The following is a 23,250-nucleotide window of genomic DNA, read 5'->3' as shown; positions in this document are numbered from 1 at the left end:
AGAGGAAAACCTGCTGTGACTGACATGGCTGGCTGTTTCCTCAGCGCATCAGGTCCTGGAGCCTCAGTCCACAGGGCTTCTCTTACAGCCTGCAGGTCTGTTAGTGATATTCACACATGGCAGATTCAGCATTGACAAATCTGTGACTGGAAATTAGCGCCATATATGTGAATGTAGCTGCAGCACACGGCGGTCATGGTTACCGCCGGTCACAAAAACACTGACCAAGGAAAAAAGGCGGTGTGGTTAGGGGCGTGGCTTATCACAACATATGTATTTTTACCTCCCTTAGGCCTCCTTCCCACGAACGGATTTCCGCCGCGTAATTCGCGGCGAAAATCCGCTGCGTTGCCCGCAGCTATTAGGTTCTATTGAACCTAATAGCTCAGGGCACACAGTGCGGAAGTCACCCGCGGAATTCCGCACCGTGAAATCTCCCGTCCTCACCCGCGGCATGCTCTATTTGCCGCGGGTGTACGCGCTGACGGCTTCTAATGCAGTAAATGGAAGCCGTCCGTTCACGCTATCTCCCGCTGTAACACAGCGGAAGATAGCGTGAAAACGCTTTCCCGCCTACCGCTGCCGCGTCATATGACGCGGCGGGCGTGTCATGTGACGCGGCGGCGGTGGGCGGGGAAACCGGATCCGCTGGTAAGTATGGGGTCTCTGGGGGGTGCCGTGACGGGCTTCGCCGCGGAATATTCCGCGGCGGAGCCCGTCACGCTCGTGGGCAGCCGGCCTTGGGTGTCTTTGCATTGCATCTCGTTGCGATGTGGAAAACAAATTGCAGCATGTCCATTGATTTACCGATATTGCCCATTGTTTTCTTCACCCTCACGAGGAGTCCCCTCATCACTGAACACTGTGTTTAGTGATGAGGGGACTCCCCAGCGACATTGCGATCTTCTGCCTCTGCTTTGATAGTAGTGGCAGGGGATTCCTTCATCCCAGCGGTGAGTCCCCTCATCACTGAACACCCTGCTGCTGCTGTCACAGTGTTCAGTGATGAGGGGACTCTCTGTGGGGATGAAGGAATCCCCTGCCACTGCTGTGACAGTAGAGCAGAGGATTGTGAAGCTCTCCCATTGCTTTCAATGGGCCGGCGCTGCTGCCACCTGCCCCATTGACAGCAATGCGATGAAGGGAATCCCCGAAATGATGGGAGGCTGTTTTCACATGTAAACGCCTCGCATCCAGGGACTTTAAAAGGTTTGCAAGAGCGATATCGGACCGTGAATCATGGCTTGATATCTCTCTGGACAGTGTGCAGGAGCCCTAAAGCGGAGAGACATCTATACTGTTGGAGATAGGACACAGAGACTGTTTCATACTTCACAGGAGGCAATCTACTTAAAGGGGTTGTCCCGCGCCGAAACGCGTTTTTTTTTTTTTCAGTAGCCCCCCCGTTCGGCGCGAGACAAACCCGATGCAGGGGTTAAAAAAAAAAAACGGATAGTGCTTACCTGAATCCCCGCGCTCCGGTGACTTCTTACTTACCTTGCGAAGATGGCCGCTGGGATCTTCACCCTCGGTGGACCGCAGGTCTTCTGTGCGGTCCATTGCCGATTCCAGCCTCCTGATTGGCTGGAATTGGCACACGTGACGGGGCGGAGCTACGAGGAGCCACTCTCCGGCACGAGCGGCCCCATTCAGAAAAGAAGAAGACCGGACTGCGCAAGCTCGTCTAATCGGGCGATTAGACGCTGAAAATTAGACGGCACCATGGAGACGGGGACGCTAGCAACGGAACAGGTAAGTGAATAACTTCTGTATGGCTCATAATTAATGCACAATGTACATTACAAAGTGCATTAATATGGCCATACAGAAGTGTATACCCCCACTTTGTTTCGCGGGACAACCCCTTTAAGATGACGTTCGGTTCCTTGAGCCACATCTAAAGAGCTACACAGAGGATGTTTATCTATATGTATAAAGACAAAAGGCCTCACTGACTCACTGACTGACTGACTGACTGACTGACTGACTCACTGACTCACTGACTGACTGACTGACTCACTGACTGACTCACTCACCAAAAGTTCTCCAACTTCCCGATATCATAGAAACATGAATTTTGGCACGAGCATAGATTATCTCCAAAATAGGAAAAGTAATTGGGTCCCAACTCGATTATTCAATTCTAGCGCAAAAGAATTGGCGTCAAAATTTTACGTGCGGAATGTAATTTTCCCACTTTCCGGTGTCATAGAAACTTAAAATTTGGCACGAGCATTGATTATGTCATAAATAGGAAAAGTTAATGGGTCCCAACTCGATTATTCAATTCTATGCGCAAAAGAATTAGCGTCCAAATTTTACGTACGGAGTCTAATTTTCTCACTTTCCGGTGTCATAGAAACTTGAAATTTGGCACGAGCATTGATTATGTCATAAATAGGAAAAGTTAATGGGTCCCAACTCCATTATTCAATTCTAAGCGCAAAAGAATTAGTGTCCAAATTTTACGTATGTAATCTAATCCTCTCACTTCCTGATGTCATTTTATATAAAGGAAACGTCGCATGGTTACCTCCCCGTGGTGTTTCCTGGGTAACGCAGAGAACTATGCAAAATGATGAACATATCTTTTTTCCTCAGTATCTCTAAAGTAACCACGATTTCATAAGATTTCCGTGTGAACACCAGATAAACACCAGTACCAAAAATAACTTGGGCGAAGCAGGGTATATCAGCTAGTCTATATGTATAAAGCTGAAAGCCCTCACTGACTGACTGACTGACTGACTGACTGACTCACTGACTCACTGACTGACTGACTCACTGACTGACTGACTCACTGACTGACTCACTGACTCACTGACTCACTGACTGACTCACTGACTCACTGACTGACTGACTCACTGACTCACTCACCAAAAGTTCTACAACTTCCCGATATCATAGAAACATGAATTTTGGCACGAGCATAGATTATCTCCAAAATAGTAAAAGTAATTGGGTCCCAACTCGATTATTCAATTCTAGCGCAAAAGAATTGGTGTCGAAATTTTACGTGCGGAATGTAATTTTCCCACTTTCCGGTGTCATAGAAACTTGAAATTTGGCACGAGCATTGATTATGTCATAAATAGGAAAAGTTAATGGGTCCCAACTCCATTATTCAATTCTAAGCGCAAAAGAATTAGTGTCCAAATTTTACGTATGTAATCTAATCCTCTCACTTCCTGATGTCATTTTATATAAAGGAAACGTCGCATGGTTGCCTCCCCGTGGTATTTCCTGGGTAACGCAGAGAACTATGCAAAATGGTGAACATATCTTTTTTCCTCAGTATCTCTAAAGTAACCACGACTTCATAAGATTTCCGTGTGAACACCAGATAAACACCAGTACCAAAAATAACTCGGGCGAAGCCGGGTATATCAGCTAGTCTATATGTATAAAGCTGAAAGCCCTCACTGACTGACTGACTGACTGACTGACTGACTGACTGACTGACTGACTCACTGACTCACTGACTCACTGACTCACTGACTCACTGACTCACTGACTCACTCACCAAAAGTTCTCCAACTTCCCGATATCATAGAAACATGAATTTTGGCACGAGCATAGATTATCTCCAAAATAGTAAAAGTAATTGGGTCCCAACTCGATTATTCAATTCTATGCGCAAAAGAATTAGCGTCCAAATTTTACGTGCGGAATGTAATTTTCTAACTTTCCGGTGTCATAGAAACGTGAAATTTGGCACGAGCATTGATTATGTCAAAAATAGGAAAAGCTAATGGGTCCCAACTCCATTATTCAATTCTATGCGCAAAATAACTGGCATCGAAATTTTATGTACGGAATGTAATTTTTTCACTTTCCGGTGTCATAGAAACGGGAAATTTGGCACGAGCATTGATTATGTCATACATAGGAAAAGCTAATGGGTCCCAACTCGATTATTCAATTCTAGCGCAAAAGAATTGGCGTCAAAATTTTACGTGCAGAACGTAATTTTTTCACTTTCTGGTGTCATAGAAACATGAAATTTGGCACAGGCATTGATTATGTCATAAATAGGAAAAGCTAATGGGTCCCAACTCGATTATTCAATTCTAGCGCAAAAGAATTGGCGTCGAAATTTTACATGCGGAAGGTAATTTTTTCACTTTCCGGTGTCATAGAAACAGGAAATTTGGCACGAGCATTGATTATGTCATAAATAGGAAAAGCTAATGGGTCCAAACTCCATTATTCAATTCTATGCGCAAAAGAATTAGCGTCCAAATTTTACATACGGAATGTAATTTTTTCACTTTCTGGTGTCATAGAAACGTGAAATATGGCACGAGCATTGATTATGTCATAAATAGGAAAAGTTCATAGGTTCCAACTCGATTATTCAATTCTAGCGCAAAAGAATTGGCGTCGAAATTTTACGTACGTAATGTAATTTTTTCACTTTCCGGTGTCATAGAAATGGGAAATTTGGCACGAGCATTGATTATGTCATACATAGGAAAAGCTAATGGGTCCCAACTCGATTATTAAGTTCTAGCGCAAAAGAATTGGCGTCGAAATTTTATGTGCGGAATGTAATTTTTTCACTTTCCGGTGTCATAGAAACAGGAAATTTGGCACGAGCATTGATTATGTCATAAATAGGAAAAGCTAATGGGTCCTAACTCGATTATTCATTTCTAAGCGCAAAAGAATTAGTGTCCAAATTTTACGTATGTAATCTAATTCTCTCACTTCCTGATGTCATTTTAAATAAAGGAAATGTCGCATGGTTGCCTCCCCATGGTATTTCCTGGGTAACGCAGAGAACTATGCAAAATGGTGAACATATTTTTTTTCCTCAGTATCTCTAAAGTAACCACGACTTCATAAGCTTTTCCGTGTGAACACCAGATAAACTCCAGTACCAAATTAACTCGGGCGAAGCCGGGTATATCAGCTAGTCTATATATATAAAGCTGAAAGCCCTCACTGACTCACTGACTCACTGACTGACTCACTGACTCACTGACTGACTCGCCAAAAGTTCTCCAACTTCCCGATATCGTAGAAACATGAATTTTGGCACGAGCATAGATTATCTCCAAAATAGGAAAAGTAATTGGGTACCAACTCGATTATTCAATTCTAGCGCAAAAGAATTGGCGTCAAAATTTTACGTGCGGAATGTAATTTTTTCACTTTCCGGTGTCATAGAAACATGAAATTTGGCACAGGCATTGATTATGTCAAAAATAGGAAAAGCTAATGGGTCCCAACTCGATTATTCAATTCTAGCGCAAAAGAATTGGCGTCGAAATTTTACGTGCAGAAGGTAATTTTTTCACTTTCCGGTGTCATAGAAACAGGAAATTTGGCATGAGCATTGATTATGTCATAAATAGGAAAAGCTAATGGGTCCCAACTCCATTATTCAATTTTATGCGCAAATGAATTAGCGTCCAAATTTTACGTGCGGAATGTAATTTTTTCACTTTCCGGTGTCATAGAAACGGGAAATTTGGCACAAGCATTGATTTTGTCATAAATAGGAACAGTTCATAGGTCCCAACTCGATTATTCAATTCTATGCGCAAAAGAATTGGCGTCGAAATTTTACGTGCGGAAGGTAATTTTTTCACTTTCCGGTGTCATAGAAACGTGAAATTTGGCACGAGCATTGATTATGTCATATATAGGAAAAGCTAATGGGTCCCAACTCGATTATTTAATTCTATGCGCAAAAGAATTGGCGTCGAAATTTTACGTACGGAATGTAATTTTTTCACTATCCGGTGTCATAGAAATAGGAAATTTGGCACGAGCATTGATTATGTCATACATAGGAAAAGCTAATGGGTCCCAACTCGATTATTAAATTCTAGCGCAAAAGAATTAGCGTCGAAATTTTGCGTGCGGAATGTAATTTTTTCACTTTCCGGTGTCATAGAAACGTGAAATTTGGCACAAGCATTGATTATGTCATGAATAGGAAAAGCTAATGAGTCCCAACTCGATTATTCAATTCTAGCGCAAAAGAATTGGCGTCAAAATTTTACGTGCGGAATGTAATTTTCTTACTTTCCGGTGTCATAGAAACGGGAAATTTGGCACGAGCATTGATTATGTCATAAATAGGAAAAGCTAATGGGTCCCAACTCCATTATTCAATTCTAAGCGCAAAAGAATTAGTGTCCAAATTTTACGTATGTAATCTAATTCTCTCACTTCCTGATGTCATTTTAAATAAAGGAAACGTTGCATGGTTGCCTCCCCGTGGTATTTCCTGGGTAACGCAGAGAACTATGCAAAATGGTGAACATATTTTTTTTCCTCAGTATCTCTAAAGTAACCACGACTTCATAAGATTTCCGTGTGAACACCAGATAAACACCAGTACCAAAAATAACTCGGGCGAAGCCGGGTATGTCAGCTAGTCTATATGTATAAAGCTGAAAGCCCTCACTGACTCACTGACTCACGGACTCACTGACTGACTCACTGACTGACTCGCCAAAAGTTCTCCAACTTCCCAATGTCGTAGAAACATGAAATTTGGCAGAAGCATAGATCATCTCCAAAATAGGAAAAGAAATTGGGTCCCAACTCGATTATTCAATTCTAGCGCAAAATAATTGGCGTCAAAATTTACCGTACATAATCTAAATCTCTCACTTCCCAATCTCATTGAAACGTGAAATTTGGCAGGAGCATTGATTATGTCATAAAAGGGAAAAGCTAATGGGTCCCAACTCGATTATTCAATTCTATGCGCAAAAGAATTAGCGTCCAAACTTTACGTGCGGAATGTAATTTTCTTACTTTCCGGTGTCATAGAAACGTGAAATTTGGCACGAGCATTGATTATGTCATAAGTAGGAAAAGCTAATGGGTCCCAACTCCATTATTCAATTCTAGCCCAAGAGAATTGGTGTCGAAATTTTACGTGCGGAATGTAATTTTTTCACTTTCCGGTGTCATAGAAACAGGAAATTTGGCAGGAGCATTGATTATGTCATAAATAGTAAAAACTAATGGGTCCCAACTCCATTATTCAATTCTATGCGCAAAAGAATTAGTGTCCAAATTTTACGTACGGAATCTAATTTTCTCACTTTCCGGTGTCATAGAAACGGAAAATTTCGCACGAGCATTGATTATGTCATAAATAGAGTAAAAGCTAATGGGTCCCAACTCGATTATTCAATTCTATGCGCAAAAGAATTAGCGTCCAAATTTTACGTGCGGAATGTAATTTTCTCACTTTCCGGTGTCATAGAATCGGGAAATTTGGCACGAGCATTGATTATGTCATAAGTAGGAAAAGCTAATGGGTCCCAACTCGATTATTCAATTCGATGCGCAAAAGAATTAGCGTCCAAATTTTACGTGCGGAATGTAATTTTCTAACTTTCCGGTGTCATAGAAACGTGAAATTTGGCACGAGCATTGATTATGTCAAAAATAGGAAAAGCTAATGGGTCCCAACTCCATTATTCAATTCTATGCGCAAAATAACTGGCATCGAAATTTTATGTACGGAATGTAATTTTTTCACTTTCCGGTGTCATAGAAACGGGAAATTTGGCACGAGCATTGATTATGTCATACATAGGAAAAGCTAATGGGTCCCAACTCGATTATTCAATTCTAGCGCAAAAGAATTGGCGTCAAAATTTTACGTGCAGAACGTAATTTTTTCACTTTCTGGTGTCATAGAAACATGAAATTTGGCACAGGCATTGATTATGTCATAAATAGGAAAAGCTAATGGGTCCCAACTCGATTATTCAATTCTAGCGCAAAAGAATTGGCGTCGAAATTTTACATGCGGAAGGTAATTTTTTCACTTTCCGGTGTCATAGAAACAGGAAATTTGGCACGAGCATTGATTATGTCATAAATAGGAAAAGCTAATGGGTCCAAACTCCATTATTCAATTCTATGCGCAAAAGAATTAGCGTCCAAATTTTACATACGGAATGTAATTTTTTCACTTTCTGGTGTCATAGAAACGTGAAATATGGCACGAGCATTGATTATGTCATAAATAGGAAAAGTTCATAGGTTCCAACTCGATTATTCAATTCTAGCGCAAAAGAATTGGCGTCGAAATTTTACGTACGTAATGTAATTTTTTCACTTTCCGGTGTCATAGAAACGGGAAATTTGGCACGAGCATTGATTATGTCATACATAGGAAAAGCTAATGGGTCCCAACTCGATTATTAAGTTCTAGCGCAAAAGAATTGGCGTCGAAATTTTATGTGCGGAATGTAATTTTTTCACTTTCCGGTGTCATAGAAACAGGAAATTTGGCACGAGCATTGATTATGTCATAAATAGGAAAAGCTAATGGGTCCCAACTCGATTATTTAATTCTATGCGCAAAAGAATTGGCGTCGAAATTTTACGTACGGAATGTAATTTTTTCACTATCCGGTGTCATAGAAATGGGAAATTTGGCACGAGCATTGATTATGTCATACATAGGAAAAGCTAATGGGTCCCAACTCGATTATTAAATTCTAGCGCAAAAGAATTAGCGTCGAAATTTTGCGTGCGGAATGTAATTTTTTCACTTTCCGGTGTCATAGAAACGTGAAATTTGGCACAAGCATTGATTATGTCATGAATAGGAAAAGCTAATGAGTCCCAACTCGATTATTCAATTCTAGCGCAAAAGAATTGGCGTCGAAATTTTACGTGCAGAACGTAATTTTTTCACTTTCTGGTGTCATAGAAACATGAAATTTGGCACAGGCATTGATTATGTCATAAATAGGAAAAGCTAATGGGTCCCAACTCGATTATTCAATTCTAGCGCAAAAGAATTGGCGTCGAAATTTTACATGCGGAAGGTAATTTTTTCACTTTCCGGTGTCATAGAAACAGGAAATTTGGCACGAGCATTGATTATGTCATAAATAGGAAAAGCTAATGGGTCCAAACTCCATTATTCAATTCTATGCGCAAAAGAATTAGCGTCCAAATTTTACATACGGAATGTAATTTTTTCACTTTCTGGTGTCATAGAAACGTGAAATATGGCACGAGCATTGATTATGTCATAAATAGGAAAAGTTCATAGGTTCCAACTCGATTATTCAATTCTAGCGCAAAAGAATTGGCGTCGAAATTTTACGTACGTAATGTAATTTTTTCACTTTCCGGTGTCATAGAAACGGGAAATTTGGCACGAGCATTGATTATGTCATACATAGGAAAAGCTAATGGGTCCCAACTCGATTATTAAGTTCTAGCGCAAAAGAATTGGCGTCGAAATTTTATGTGCGGAATGTAATTTTTTCACTTTCCGGTGTCATAGAAACAGGAAATTTGGCACGAGCATTGATTATGTCATAAATAGGAAAAGCTAATGGGTCCCAACTCGATTATTTAATTCTATGCGCAAAAGAATTGGCGTCGAAATTTTACGTACGGAATGTAATTTTTTCACTATCCGGTGTCATAGAAATGGGAAATTTGGCACGAGCATTGATTATGTCATACATAGGAAAAGCTAATGGGTCCCAACTCGATTATTAAATTCTAGCGCAAAAGAATTAGCGTCGAAATTTTGCGTGCGGAATGTAATTTTTTCACTTTCCGGTGTCATAGAAACGTGAAATTTGGCACAAGCATTGATTATGTCATGAATAGGAAAAGCTAATGAGTCCCAACTCGATTATTCAATTCTAGCGCAAAAGAATTGGCGTCGAAATTTTACGTGCGGAATGTAATTTTCTTACTTTCCGGTGTCATAGAAACGGGAAATTTGGCACGAGCATTGATTATGTCATAAATAGGAAAAGCTAATGGGTCCCAACTCCATTATTCAATTCTAAGCGCAAAAGAATTAGTGTCCAAATTTTACGTATTTAATCTAATTCTCTCACTTCCTGATGTCATTTTAAATAAAGGAAACGTCGCATGGTTGCCTCCCCGTGGTATTTCCTGGGTAACGCAGAGAACTATGCAAAATGGTGAACATATTTTTTTTCCTCAGTATCTCTAAAGTAACCACGACTTCATAAGATTTCCGTGTGAACACCAGATAAACACCAGTACCAAAAATAACTCGGGCGAAGCCGGGTATGTCAGCTAGTCTATATGTATAAAGCTGAAAGCCCTCACTGACTCACTGACTCTCGGACTCACTGACTGACTCACTGACTGACTCGCCAAAAGTTCTCCAACTTCCCAATGTCGTAGAAACATGAAATTTGGCAGAAGCATAGATCATCTCCAAAATAGGAAAAGAAATTGGGTCCCAACTCGATTATTCAATTCTAGCGCAAAATAATTGGCGTCAAAATTTACCGTACATAATCTAAATCTCTCACTTCCCAATCTCATTGAAACGTGAAATTTGGCAGGAGCATTGATTATGTCATAAAAGGGAAAAGCTAATGGGTCCCAACTCGATTATTCAATTCTATGCGCAAAAGAATTAGCGTCCAAACTTTACGTGCGGAATGTAATTTTCTTACTTTCCGGTGTCATAGAAACGTGAAATTTGGCACGAGCATTGATTATGTCATAAGTAGGAAAAGCTAATGGGTCCCAACTCCATTATTCAATTCTAGCCCAAGAGAATTGGTGTCGAAATTTTACGTGCGGAATGTAATTTTTTCACTTTCCGGTGTCATAGAAACAGGAAATTTGGCAGGAGCATTGATTATGTCATAAATAGTAAAAACTAATGGGTCCCAACTCCATTATTCAATTCTATGCGCAAAAGAATTAGTGTCCAAATTTTACGTACGGAATCTAATTTTCTCACTTTCCGGTGTCATAGAAACGGAAAATTTCGCACGAGCATTGATTATGTCATAAATAGAGTAAAAGCTAATGGGTCCCAACTCGATTATTCAATTCTATGCAAAAAAGAATTAGCGTCCAAATTTTACGTGCGGAATGTAATTTTCTCACTTTCCGGTGTCATAGAATCGGGAAATTTGGCACGAGCATTGATTATGTCATAAGTAGGAAAAGCTAATGGGTCCCAACTCGATTATTCAATTCTATGCGCAAAAGAATTAGCGTCCAAATTTTACGTGCGGAATGTAATTTTCTAACTTTCCGGTGTCATAGAAACGTGAAATTTGGCACGAGCATTGATTATGTCAAAAATAGGAAAAGCTAATGGGTCCCAACTCCATTATTCAATTCTATGCGCAAAATAACTGGCATCGAAATTTTATGTACGGAATGTAATTTTTTCACTTTCCGGTGTCATAGAAACGGGAAATTTGGCACGAGCATTGATTATGTCATACATAGGAAAAGCTAATGGGTCCCAACTCGATTATTCAATTCTAGCGCAAAAGAATTGGCGTCAAAGTTTTACGTGCAGAACGTAATTTTTTCACTTTCTGGTGTCATAGAAACATGAAATTTGGCACAGGCATTGATTATGTCATAAATAGGAAAAGCTAATGGGTCCCAACTCGATTATTCAATTCTAGCGCAAAAGAATTGGCGTCGAAATTTTACATGCGGAAGGTAATTTTTTCACTTTCCGGTGTCATAGAAACAGGAAATTTGGCACGAGCATTGATTATGTCATAAATAGGAAAAGCTAATGGGTCCAAACTCCATTATTCAATTCTATGCGCAAAAGAATTAGCGTCCAAATTTTACATACGGAATGTAATTTTTTCACTTTCTGGTGTCATAGAAACGTGAAATATGGCACGAGCATTGATTATGTCATAAATAGGAAAAGTTCATAGGTTCCAACTCGATTATTCAATTCTAGCGCAAAAGAATTGGCGTCGAAATTTTACGTACGTAATGTAATTTTTTCACTTTCCGGTGTCATAGAAACGGGAAATTTGGCACGAGCATTGATTATGTCATACATAGGAAAAGCTAATGGGTCCCAACTCGATTATTAAGTTCTAGCGCAAAAGAATTGGCGTCGAAATTTTATGTGCGGAATGTAATTTTTTCACTTTCCGGTGTCATAGAAACAGGAAATTTGGCACGAGCATTGATTATGTCATAAATAGGAAAGCTAATGGGTCCTAACTCGATTATTCATTTCTAAGCGCAAAAGAATTAGTGTCCAAATTTTACGTATGTAATCTAATTCTCTCACTTCCTGATGTCATTTTAAATAAAGGAAATGTCGCATGGTTGCCTCCCCATGGTATTTCCTGGGTAACGCAGAGAACTATGCAAAATGGTGAACATATTTTTTTTCCTCAGTATCTCTAAAGTAACCACGACTTCATAAGCTTTTCCGTGTGAACACCAGATAAACTCCAGTACCAAATTAACTCGGGCGAAGCCGGGTATATCAGCTAGTCTATATATATAAAGCTGAAAGCCCTCACTGACTCACTGACTCACTGACTGACTCGCCAAAAGTTCTCCAACTTCCCGATATCGTAGAAACATGAATTTTGGCACGAGCATAGATTATCTCCAAAATAGGAAAAGTAATTGGGTACCAACTCGATTATTCAATTCTAGCGCAAAAGAATTGGCGTCAAAATTTTACGTGCGGAATGTAATTTTTTCACTTTCCGGTGTCATAGAAACATGAAATTTGGCACAGGCATTGATTATGTCAAAAATAGGAAAAGCTAATGGGTCCCAACTCGATTATTCAATTCTAGCGCAAAAGAATTGGCGTCAAAATTTTACGTGCAGAAGGTAATTTTTTCACTTTCCGGTGTCATAGAAACAGGAAATTTGGCATGAGCATTGATTATGTCATAAATAGGAAAAGCTAATGGGTCCCAACTCCATTATTCAATTTTATGCGCAAATGAATTAGCGTCCAAATTTTACGTGCGGAATGTAATTTTTTCACTTTCCGGTGTCATAGAAACGGGAAATTTGGCACAAGCATTGATTATGTCATAAATAGGAACAGTTCATAGGTCCCAACTCAATTATTCAATTCTAGCGCAAAAGAATTGGCGTCAAAATTTTACGTGTGGAATGTAATTTTTTCACTTTCCGGTGTCATAGAAACGGGAAATTTGGCACGAGCATTGGTTATGTCATAAATAGGAAAAGCTAATGGGTCCCAACTCGATTATTCAATTCTAAGCGCAAAAGAATTAGTGTCCAAATTTTACGTATGTAATCTAATTCTCTCACTTCCTGATGTCATTTTATATAAAGGAAAAGTCACATGGTTACCTCCCCGTGGTATTTCCTGGGTAACGCAGAGAACTATGCAAAATGGTGAACATATTTTTTTCCCTCAGTATCTCTAAAGTAACCACGACTTAATAAGATTTTCCGTGTGAACACCAGATAAACACCAGTACCAAATTAACTCGGGCGAAGCCGGGTATATCAGCTAGTCTATATGTATAAAGACAAAAGGCCTCACTGACTCACTGACTGACTGACTAACTCACTGACTGACTCGCCAAAAGTTCTCCAACTTCCCGATGTCGTAGAAACATGAATTTTGGCAAAAGCATAGATTATCTCCAAAATAGGAAAAGTAATTGGGTCCCAACTCGATTATTCAATTCTAGCGCAAAAGAATTAGCGTCGAAATTTAACATACGGAATCTAATTCTCTCACTTCCCGGTGTCATAGAAACGTGAAATTTGGCAGGAGCATTGATTATGTCATAAATAGGAAAAGCTAATGGGTCCCAACTCAATTATTCAATTCTATGCGCAAAAGAATTAGCGGCCAAATTTTATGTACGGAATGTATTTTTCTCACTTTCCGGTGACATAGAAACTAGAGATGAGCAAGTGCACTCGTCCGAGCTTGATGCTCGTTCGAGTATTAGGGTGTTCGAGATGCTCGTTACTCGAGACGAGCACCACGCGGCACTCGACTCCATTACATTTCCTTTAGAGATGAGCGAACGTACTCGTCCGAGCTTGATACTCGGGCGAATATTAGCGTGTTCGGGATGCTCGGTACTCGTAACGAGTACCACGCGATGTTCTGGTTACTTTCAGTTTCCTCTCTGAGACGTTAGCGCGCTTTTCTGGCCAATTGAAAGACAGGGAAGGCATTACAACTTCCCCCTGTGACGTTCAAGCCCTATACCACCCCCCTGCTGTGAGTGGCTGGGGAGATCTGATGTCACCCGAGTATAAAAATTGGCCCCTCCCGCGGCTCGGCTCAGATGCCTTGTGAGTTAGCTGAGGGAAAGTGCTATCTTGGTGGAGCTGCTATAGGGAGAGCGTTAGGAGTTAGTGTAGGCTTCAAAAACCCCAACGGTCCTTCTCAGGGCCACATCTAATAGTGTGCAGTACTGTGTTAGCACTGTATTTTTTATTTTTTTTTCAAAATTGGATCTGCAGAGCATTGCGCCCTGCAATAGGGACAGAAGTGGTGGTTAGGCAGGGAGAGTGTTAGCAGTGAGTGTAGGCTTCAAGAACCCCAACGGTCCTTTCTAGGGCCACATCTATCCGTGTGCAGTACTGTCCAGGCTGCTGTTAGCAGTGTTGCATTTTTTTTTTTTCTCAAAACCGGCTATGCAGACCATTGCACCCGGCATTAATACTACAGGGATAGAATTGTGTAGGCAGGGCCAGAAGACATACATTATTCATTGAATAGACGCAGTGTGGCTTTTCCTTTGAAAAACAAGGGAAAAAATTCTATTTCGCCTGCCTCTGACAGTCCTCAGGGCTCTGGGTACGTGTGTGGTGCGTGCAGAACGTTAAAAAAAATCAGACGCAGCCAGCTACGTTTTACTGCAGGCTTGCGCCTATTTTTTTCCTGCATGGGAAATCCCTGATCTGCTGTAGCGAATAACTTTGCATCACTGCAGTTCTCTGACACATTTGCAGGGCCACAACACAGTTATTAAACTTAGTAGTATTCATTGAATACACGCAGTGTGGCTTGTCCTTTGAAAAACAAGGGAAAAAATTCTATTTTGGCTGCAGGCTTGCGCCAATTTTTTTCCTGCATGGGAAATCCCTGATCTGCTGTAGCGAATAACTTTGCATCACTGCAGTTCTCTGGCACATTTGCAGGGCCACAACACAGTTATTAAACTTAGTAGTATTCATTGAATACACGCAGTGTGGCTTGTCCTTTGAAAAACAAGGGAAAAAATTCTATTTTGGCTGCAGGCTTGCGCCAATTTTTTTCCTGCATGGGAAATCCCTGATCTGCTGTAGCGAATAACTTTGCATCACTGCAGTTCTCTGGCACATTTGCAGGGCCACAACACAGTTATTAAACTTAGTAGTATTCATTGAATACACGCAGTGTGGCTTGTCCTTTGAAAAACAAGGGAAAAAATTCTATTTTGGCTGCAGGCTTGCGCCAATTTTGTTCCTGCATGGGAAATCCCTGATCTGCTGTAGCGAATAACTTTGCATCACTGCAGTTCTCTGACACATTTGCAGGGCCACAACACAGTTATTAAACTTAGTAGTATTCATTGAATACACGCAGTGTGGCTTGTCCTTTGAAAAACAAGGGAAAAAATTCTATTTTGGCTGCAGGCTTGCGCCAATTTTTTTCCTGCATGGGAAATCCCTGATCTGCTGTAGCGAATAACTTTGCATCACTGCAGTTCTCTGACACATTTGCAGGGCCACAACACAGTTATTAAACTTAGTAGTATTCATTGAATACACGCAGTGTGGCTTGTCCTTTGAAAAACAAGGGAAAAAATTCTATTTTGGCTGCAGGCTTGCGCCAATTTTTTTCCTGCATGGGAAATCCCTGATCTGCAGTAGCGAATAACTTTGCATCACTGCAGTTCTCTGACACATTTGCAGGGCCACAACACAGTTATTAAACTTAGTAGTATTCATTGAATACACGCAGTGTGGCTTGTCCTTTGAAAAACAAGGGAAAAAATTCTATTTTGGCTGCAGGCTTGCACCAATTTTTTTCCTGCATGGGAAATCCCTGATCTGCTGTAGCGAATAACTTTGCATCACTGCAGTTCTCTGACACATTTGCAGGGCCACAACACAGTTATTAAACTTAGTAGTATTCATTGAATACACGCAGTGTGGCTTGTCCTTTGAAAAACAAGGGAAAAAATTCTATTTTGGCTGCAGGCTTGCGCCAATTTTTTTCCTGCATGGGAAATCCCTGATCTGCTGTAGCGAATAACTTTGCATCACTGCAGTTCTCTGACACATTTGCAGGGCCACAACACAGTTATTAAACTTAGTAGTATTCATTGAATACACGCAGTGTGGCTTGTCCTTTGAAAAACAAGGGAAAAAATTCTATTTTGGCTGCAGGCTTGCGCCAATTTCTTTCCTGGCTTGGAAATCACTGGTAATACAGCATGCTGAGGGGTAGGGGTAGGCCTAGAGGACGTGGACGCGGCCGAGGACGCGTAGGCCCAAGTGAGGGTGTGGGCACAGGCCGAGCTCCTGATCCAGGTGTGTCGCAGCCGACTGCTGCGCGATTAGGAGAGAGGCACGTTTCTGGCGTCCCCACATTCATCGCCCAATTAATGGGTCCACGCGGGAGACCTTTATTAGAAAATGAGCAGTGTGAGCAGGTCCTGTCGTGGATGGCAGAAAGTGCTTCGAGCAAGCTATCATCCACCCAGAGTTCTGCGCCGTCCAGTGCTGCAAATCCGAATCCTCTGTCTGCTGCTCCTCCTTCCTCCCAGCCTCCTCACTCCACTACAATGACACATGCTCAGGAGCGGGAAGACTCCCAGGAACTGTTCTCGGGCTCCTGCTCAGATTGGGCAGCAGTGGTTCCTCTCCCACCAGAGGAGTTTATCGTCACTGATGCCCAACCATTGGAAAGTTCCCGGGGTCCGGGGGATGAGGCTGGGGACTTCCGGCAACTGTCTCAAGACCTTTCAGTGGGTGAGGAGGACGATGACGATGAGACACAGTTGTCTTGCAGTGAGGTAGTAGTAAGGGCAGTAAGTCCGAGGGAGGAGCACACAGAGGATTCGGAGGAAGAGCAGCAGGACGATGAGGTGACTGACCCCACCTGGTGTGCAACGCCTAATCAGGACAGGTCTTCAGAGGGGCAGGCAAGGGCAGCAGCAGGGCAGGTTGCAAGAGGCAGTGCGGTGGCCAGGGGTGGAGGCAGGGCCAGACCGAATAATCCACCAACTGCTTCCCAAAGCGCACCCTCGCGCCATGCCACCCTGCAGAGGCCGAGGTGCTCTAAGGTCTGGCAGTTTTTCACAGAGACGCCTGACGACCGACGAACAGTGGTGTGCAACCTTTGTCGCGCCAAGATCAGCCGGGGAGCCACCACCAACAGCCTCACCACCACCAGCATGCGCAGACATATGATGGCCGAGCACCCCACAAGGTGGGACGAAGGCCGTTGACCGCCTCCGGTTTGCACCGCTGCCTCTCCCCCTGTGCCCCAACCTGCCACTGAGATCCAACCCCCCTCTCAGGACACAGGCACTACCGTCTCCTGGCCTGCACCCACACCCTCACCTCCGCTGTCCTCGGCCCCATCCACCAATGTCTCGCACCGCACAGTCCAGCCGTCGCTAGCGCAAGTGTTGGAGCGCAAGCGCAAGTACGCCGCCACGCACCCGCACGCTCAATCGTTAACCGTCCACATAGCCAAATTTATCAGCCTTGAGATGCTGCCGTATAGGGTTGTGGAAACGGAGGCTTTCAAAGCTATGATGGCGGCGGCAGCCCCGCGCTACTCAGTTCCCAGTCGCCACTACTTTTCCCGATGTGCCGTCCCAGCCCTGCACGACCACGTCTCCCGCAACATTGTACGCGCCCTCACCAATGCGGTTAGTGGCAAGGTCCACTTAACTATGGACACGTGGACAAGCACAGGCGGGCAGGGCCACTACATCTCCCTGACGGCACATTGGGTGAATTTAGTGGAGGCTGGGACAGAGTCAGAGCCTGGGACCGCTCACGTCCTACCCACCCCCAGAATTGCGGGCCCCAGCTCGGTGGTGGTATGTTCGGCGGTGTATGCTTCCTCCACTAAAGCACCCTCCTCCTCCTCCTCCTCAACCTCTGTCTCGCAATCTAGATGTGTCAGCAGCAGCAGGACGTCGCCAGCAGTAGGTGTCGCGCGGCGTGGCAGCACAGCGGTGGGCAAGCGTCAGCAGGCCGTGCTGAAACTACTCAGCTTAGGAGATAGGAGGCACACGGCCCACGAACTGCTGCAGGGTCTGACAGAGCAGACCGACCGTTGGCTTGCGCCGCTGAGCCTCCAACCGGGCATGGTTGTGTGTGACAACGGCCGTAACCTGGTGGCGGCTCTGCAGCTCGGCAGCCTCACGCACGTGCCATGCCTGGCCCACGTCTTTAATTTGGTGGTTCAGCGCTTTCTGAAAAGCTACCCACGCTTGTCAGACCTGCTCGTAAAGGTGCGCCGGCTCTGCGCACATTTCCGCAAGTCCCACACGGACGCTGCCACCCTGCGCACCCTGCAACATCGGTTTAATCTGCCAGTGCACCGACTGCTGTGCGACGTGCCCACACGGTGGAACTCTACGCTCCACATGTTGGCTAGGCTCTATGAGCAGCGTAGAGCTATAGTGGAATACCAACTCCAACATGGGCGGCGCAGTGGGAGTCAGCCTCCTCAATTCTTTTCAGAAGAGTGGGCCTGGTTGGCAGACATCTGCCAGGTCCTTCGAAACTTTGAGCAGTCTACCCAGGTGGTGAGCGGCGATGCTGCAATCATTAGCGTCACCATTCCTCTGCTATGCATCTTGAGAAGTTCCCTGCAAACCATAAAGGCAGCCGCTTTGCGCTCGGAAACAGAGCCGGGGGAAGACAGTACGTCGCTGGATAGTCAGAGCACCCTCCTGTCTATATCTCAGCGCGTTCAGTAGGAGGAGGAGGAAGATGAGGAGGATGAGGAGGAGGGGGAAGAGACAGCTTGGCCCACTGCTGACGGTACCCATGCTGCTTGCCTGTCATCATTTCAGCGTGTATGGCCTGAGGAGGAGGAGGAGGAGGAGGAGGAGGAGGAGGAGGATCCTGAAAGTGATCTTCCTAGTGCGGACAGCCATGTGTTGCGTACAGGTACCCTGGCACACATGGCTGACTTCATGTTAGGATGCCTTTCTCGTGACCCTCGCGTTACACGCATTCTGGCCACTACGGATTACTGGGTGTACACACTGCTCGACCCACGCTATAAGGAGAACCTTCCCACTCTCATTCCCGAAGAGGAAAGGGGTTCGAGAGTGTTGCTATACCACAGGACCCTGGCGGACAAGCTGATGGTAAAATTCCCATCCGACAGCGCTAGTGGCAGAAGGCGCAGTTCCGAGCGCCAGGTAGCAGGGGAGGTGCGGAGATCGAGCAGCATGTACAGCCCAGGCAGTGCAACAGTCTTTAAGGGCCTGGACAGCTTTATGGCTCCCCAGCAAGACTGTGTCACCGCTCCCCAGTCAAGGCTGAGTCGGCGGGAGCACTGTAAAAGGATGGTGAGGGAGTACGTAGCCGATCGCACGACCGTCCTCCGTGACGCCTCCGCCCCCTACAACTACTGGGTGTCGAAGCTGGACACGTTGCCTGAACTCGCGCTGTATGCCCTGGAGGTGCTTGCTTGTCCTGCGGCTAGCGTCTTGTCGGAGAGGGTGTTTAGTGCGGCTGGGGGAATCATCACAGATAAGCGTACCCGCCTGTCAACCGACAGTGCCGACAGGCTAACACTCATCAAGATGAACAAAGCCTGGATTTCCCCAGACTTCTCTTCTCCACCAGCGGAAAGCAGCGATACCTAAGCAATACGTAGGCTGCACCCGCGGATGGAAGCATAGTTCTCTCTCACCATCCAAAACGGGGACATTTCTGCTTCATCAATCTGTGTATAATATTCCTCCTCCTCCTCCTGCTCCTCCTCCTGAAACCTCACGTAATCACGCTGAACGGGCAATTTTTCTTAGGGCCACAAGGCTCACTCATATAATTTTTCTAAAAAATTTTTATACGTTTCAATGCTCTTAAAAGCGTTGGAACTTTAACTTGAACCAATTTTTCGTTAAACTGGGCTGCCTCCAGGCCTAGTTACCACTTAAGCCACATTAACCAAAGCGATTAATGGGTTTCACCTGCCATCTTGGTTGGGCATGGCCAATTTTTTACTGAGGTACATTAGTACTGTTGGTACACCAATTTTTTTGGGCCCTCACCTACAGTGTAATCATAGCAATTTCTATGTTCTTCGCCTGCACTCATGGTACAGAAAGGTGTATGGGGTTGGCCTACACTTTAGCTACATAAATGTAACTTGGGCCTTGGCTATACTGCAGCTACTGAAATGGAACTAAGACTGCGCTCCCACTATACTGCTGCTTCGGAATTGTTCCTGGGGCCTGTGTAGGCTGCTACTATTACTTAAATGGAACTTAGACTATGCTCCTCCTATACTGCTGCTTCGGAATTGTTACTGGGGCCTGTCTTGAGTGCTACTATTACTGAAATGGAACTAATACTGTGCTCCCCCTATAATGCTGCTAGTGATATGTTAGTGGGGCCTGTCCTAATGCTACGGCTGAAATGTTACGAATTCTGGGCTCTGCCTATACCGCTGCTAATGGTATGTCTCTGGGGTGTGGAAACAGAGGCTTCCCAAAGACATGATGGCGGCGAGGCCATTTCCCACCAACGCGGTTACTGTTAAGGTGCATATAACCATGGACACGTGGAGAGGACACGTAGTGCCTCAAAAACATCCCCCTCCTCCTCCAACAATGAAAACATTCTTGGCAAATGCCTTTGCATTGGTTCGTCTGGTGGCAGTCCAAGAATTTCACCTTTACCGACACAACAAGAGAGCCCCCCCACCATCCCCCCGCCACGGCCCACTTAATCCTGGCCACATTCCGAAAACCAACAAAATACAACCGTGCTACTAGGTCCGCAGTCACCACCACATTACCACCAACGCGGTTACTGTTAAGGTGCATATAACCACGGACACGTGGAGAGGACACGTAGTGCCTCAAAAACATCCCCCTCCTCCTCCAACAATGAAAACATTCTTGGCAAATGCCTTTGCATTGGTTCGTCTGGTGGCAGTCCAAGAATTTCACCTTTACCGACACAACAAGAGAGCCCCCCCACCATCCCCCCGCCACGGCCCACTTAATCCTGGTCACATTCCGAAAACCAACAAAATACAACCGTGCTACTAGGTCCGCAGTCACCACCACATTACCACCAACGCGGTTACTGTTAAGGTACATATTACCAGTCTGACTGGGGCATACAGACACCTTGACAGAATGAATAGTGTGTGGCACATAGGTTCCCCATTGCTATGCCCACGTGTGCAGCTCCTGATGGAGGTGGCACAGGATTGGATTTCTCATTGCTTCTGTACAGCATTGTGGGCTATCGCCCCACCACTTTTAAAGAGGGTCGCTGCCTAGCCGTGCCAACCCTCTGCAGTGTGTGCCTGCAGTTCCTCCTCATGGCAGACGCACTTATAAATAGACATGAGGGTGGTGTGGCATGAGGGCAGCTGAAGGCTGCACAGGGACAGTTTGGTGTGCGCTGTGGACACTGTGTCGTGCAGGGGGGAGGGGGGTTGGGCAGCATGTAACCCAGGAAAAGTGGCAGCGGAGTGTCATGCAGGCAGTGATTGTGCTTTGTTGTAGCTAGTGTGGTGCTTAGCTAAGGTATGCCATGCTAATGAGGGCTTTTCAGAAGTAAAAGTTGTTGGGAGGGGGGGGCCCCACTCTTGCCGGTATTGTGGCTTAATAGTGGGACCTGTGAACTTGAGATGCAGCCCAACATGTAGCCCCTCGCCTGCCCTATCCGTTTCTGTGTCGTTCCCATCACTTTCTTGAATTGCCTAGATTTTCACACATGAAAACCTTAGCGAGCAGCGTCGAAATACAAAAATGCTCCGGTCGCCCATTGACTTCAATGGGGTTCGTTACTCGAAACGAACCCTCGAGCATCGCGATAAATTCGTCCCTAGTAACGAGCACCCGAGCATTTTGGTGCTCGCTCATCTCTAATTTCCTTCCCTGAGAAATTTGCGCCCTTTTCTGGCCAATAGAAACACAGGGAAGGCATTACAACTTCCTCCTGTGACGTTCCAGCCCTATCCCACCCCCCTGCAATGAATGGCTGACGAGATCAAGTGACACCCGAGTATTTAAATCTGCCCTGCACGCGGCTCGCCACAGACACACGCTAAGAGAGATCAGGGACAGTGCTGCTGCTGCCGTTGCTGGTTTAGGGAGAGTGTTAGCGTCTACAAGAACCCCAATGGTCCTTCCTAGGGCCACAGCTCACCTAGTGCACTACTGTTGTGGGTGCTGGGAGCAGTTTGCCTTTTTTTTTTTGGTATATTGGGCATGCAGCCCCATTCCAGCTATAGCGTTCTCAGGCTGCAGTCTGTACTAAGTAGTATAGGGGAAGTATTGGTGAGGCAGGGACAGTGGTAGTGTGGAATCCTGTCTACCTGTGCATTTATCTCCGTGGTTTCTGGGAGTTGTAGTACCTCAGGCTTGCACTGCAAGGCCTCAGTTCAGCCTTCAGTGTCATTTTTTGCTGGGGGCAGTTAGCGTAACGTAAGCGCTCTCTGCTTCCAAGTGCACGTTTAAAAAGCACTAATATTTTTCTCCGCTATGTGTTACCAGACAGCTGCCGGCGCAGTGTACGGTGCCAGACAACCATAGAGGGGGAGTCCAATACACGCTCCCTTGCCTGCATTGCATTGGAAAAAAACTAATTTTTAAAAAGGACTCCTTTTGTACGTCTGCTTGTAACCCAGTGCACATTACTGCGTGGCCTGTGGGACTTGAGGTGAATCTCAACTGCATAGTGCACTGCAAGGCCTCAGTTCAGCCTTCAGTGTCATTTTTTTGCTGGGGGCAGTTAGTGTCACGTAAGCACTCTCTGCCTCAAAGTGCACGTTTAAAAAGCACTAATATTTTTCTCCGCTCTGTGTTACCAGACAGCTGCCGGCGCAGTGTACGGTGCCAGACAGCCATAGAGGGGGAGTCCAATACACGTTCCATTGCCTGCATTGCATTGGAAAAAAACTAATTTTAAAAAAAGGACTCCTTTTTTATGTCTGCTTGTAACCCAGTGCACATTACTGCGTGGCCTGTGGGACTGGAGGTGAATCTCAACTGCATAGTGCACTGCTAGTCCTGCTTGCATCCTTCCTTATAATTTAGCTCAGGCTTTTTTTTGCGTTGTATAACCGCTGGCAGCCACCAACTGCGCGGCAAGAATTCCAAAAATTTTTTACACCGCTCTGTCTCTGCTCGATTCTTAATCCAGCATGCTGAGGGGTAGGGGTAGGGGCAGAGGACGTGGACGCGGTCGCGGTCAAGGACGCGGAGTCGCAAGTGAGGGTGTGGGCATAGGCCAAGTTCCTGGTCCAGGTGA

Source organism: Eleutherodactylus coqui, chromosome 1, assembly GCF_035609145.1.
Source record: "Eleutherodactylus coqui strain aEleCoq1 chromosome 1, aEleCoq1.hap1, whole genome shotgun sequence".
Classification (NCBI taxonomy): Eukaryota; Metazoa; Chordata; class Amphibia; order Anura; family Eleutherodactylidae; genus Eleutherodactylus; species Eleutherodactylus coqui.
This window is presented reverse-complemented; position numbering follows the sequence as displayed.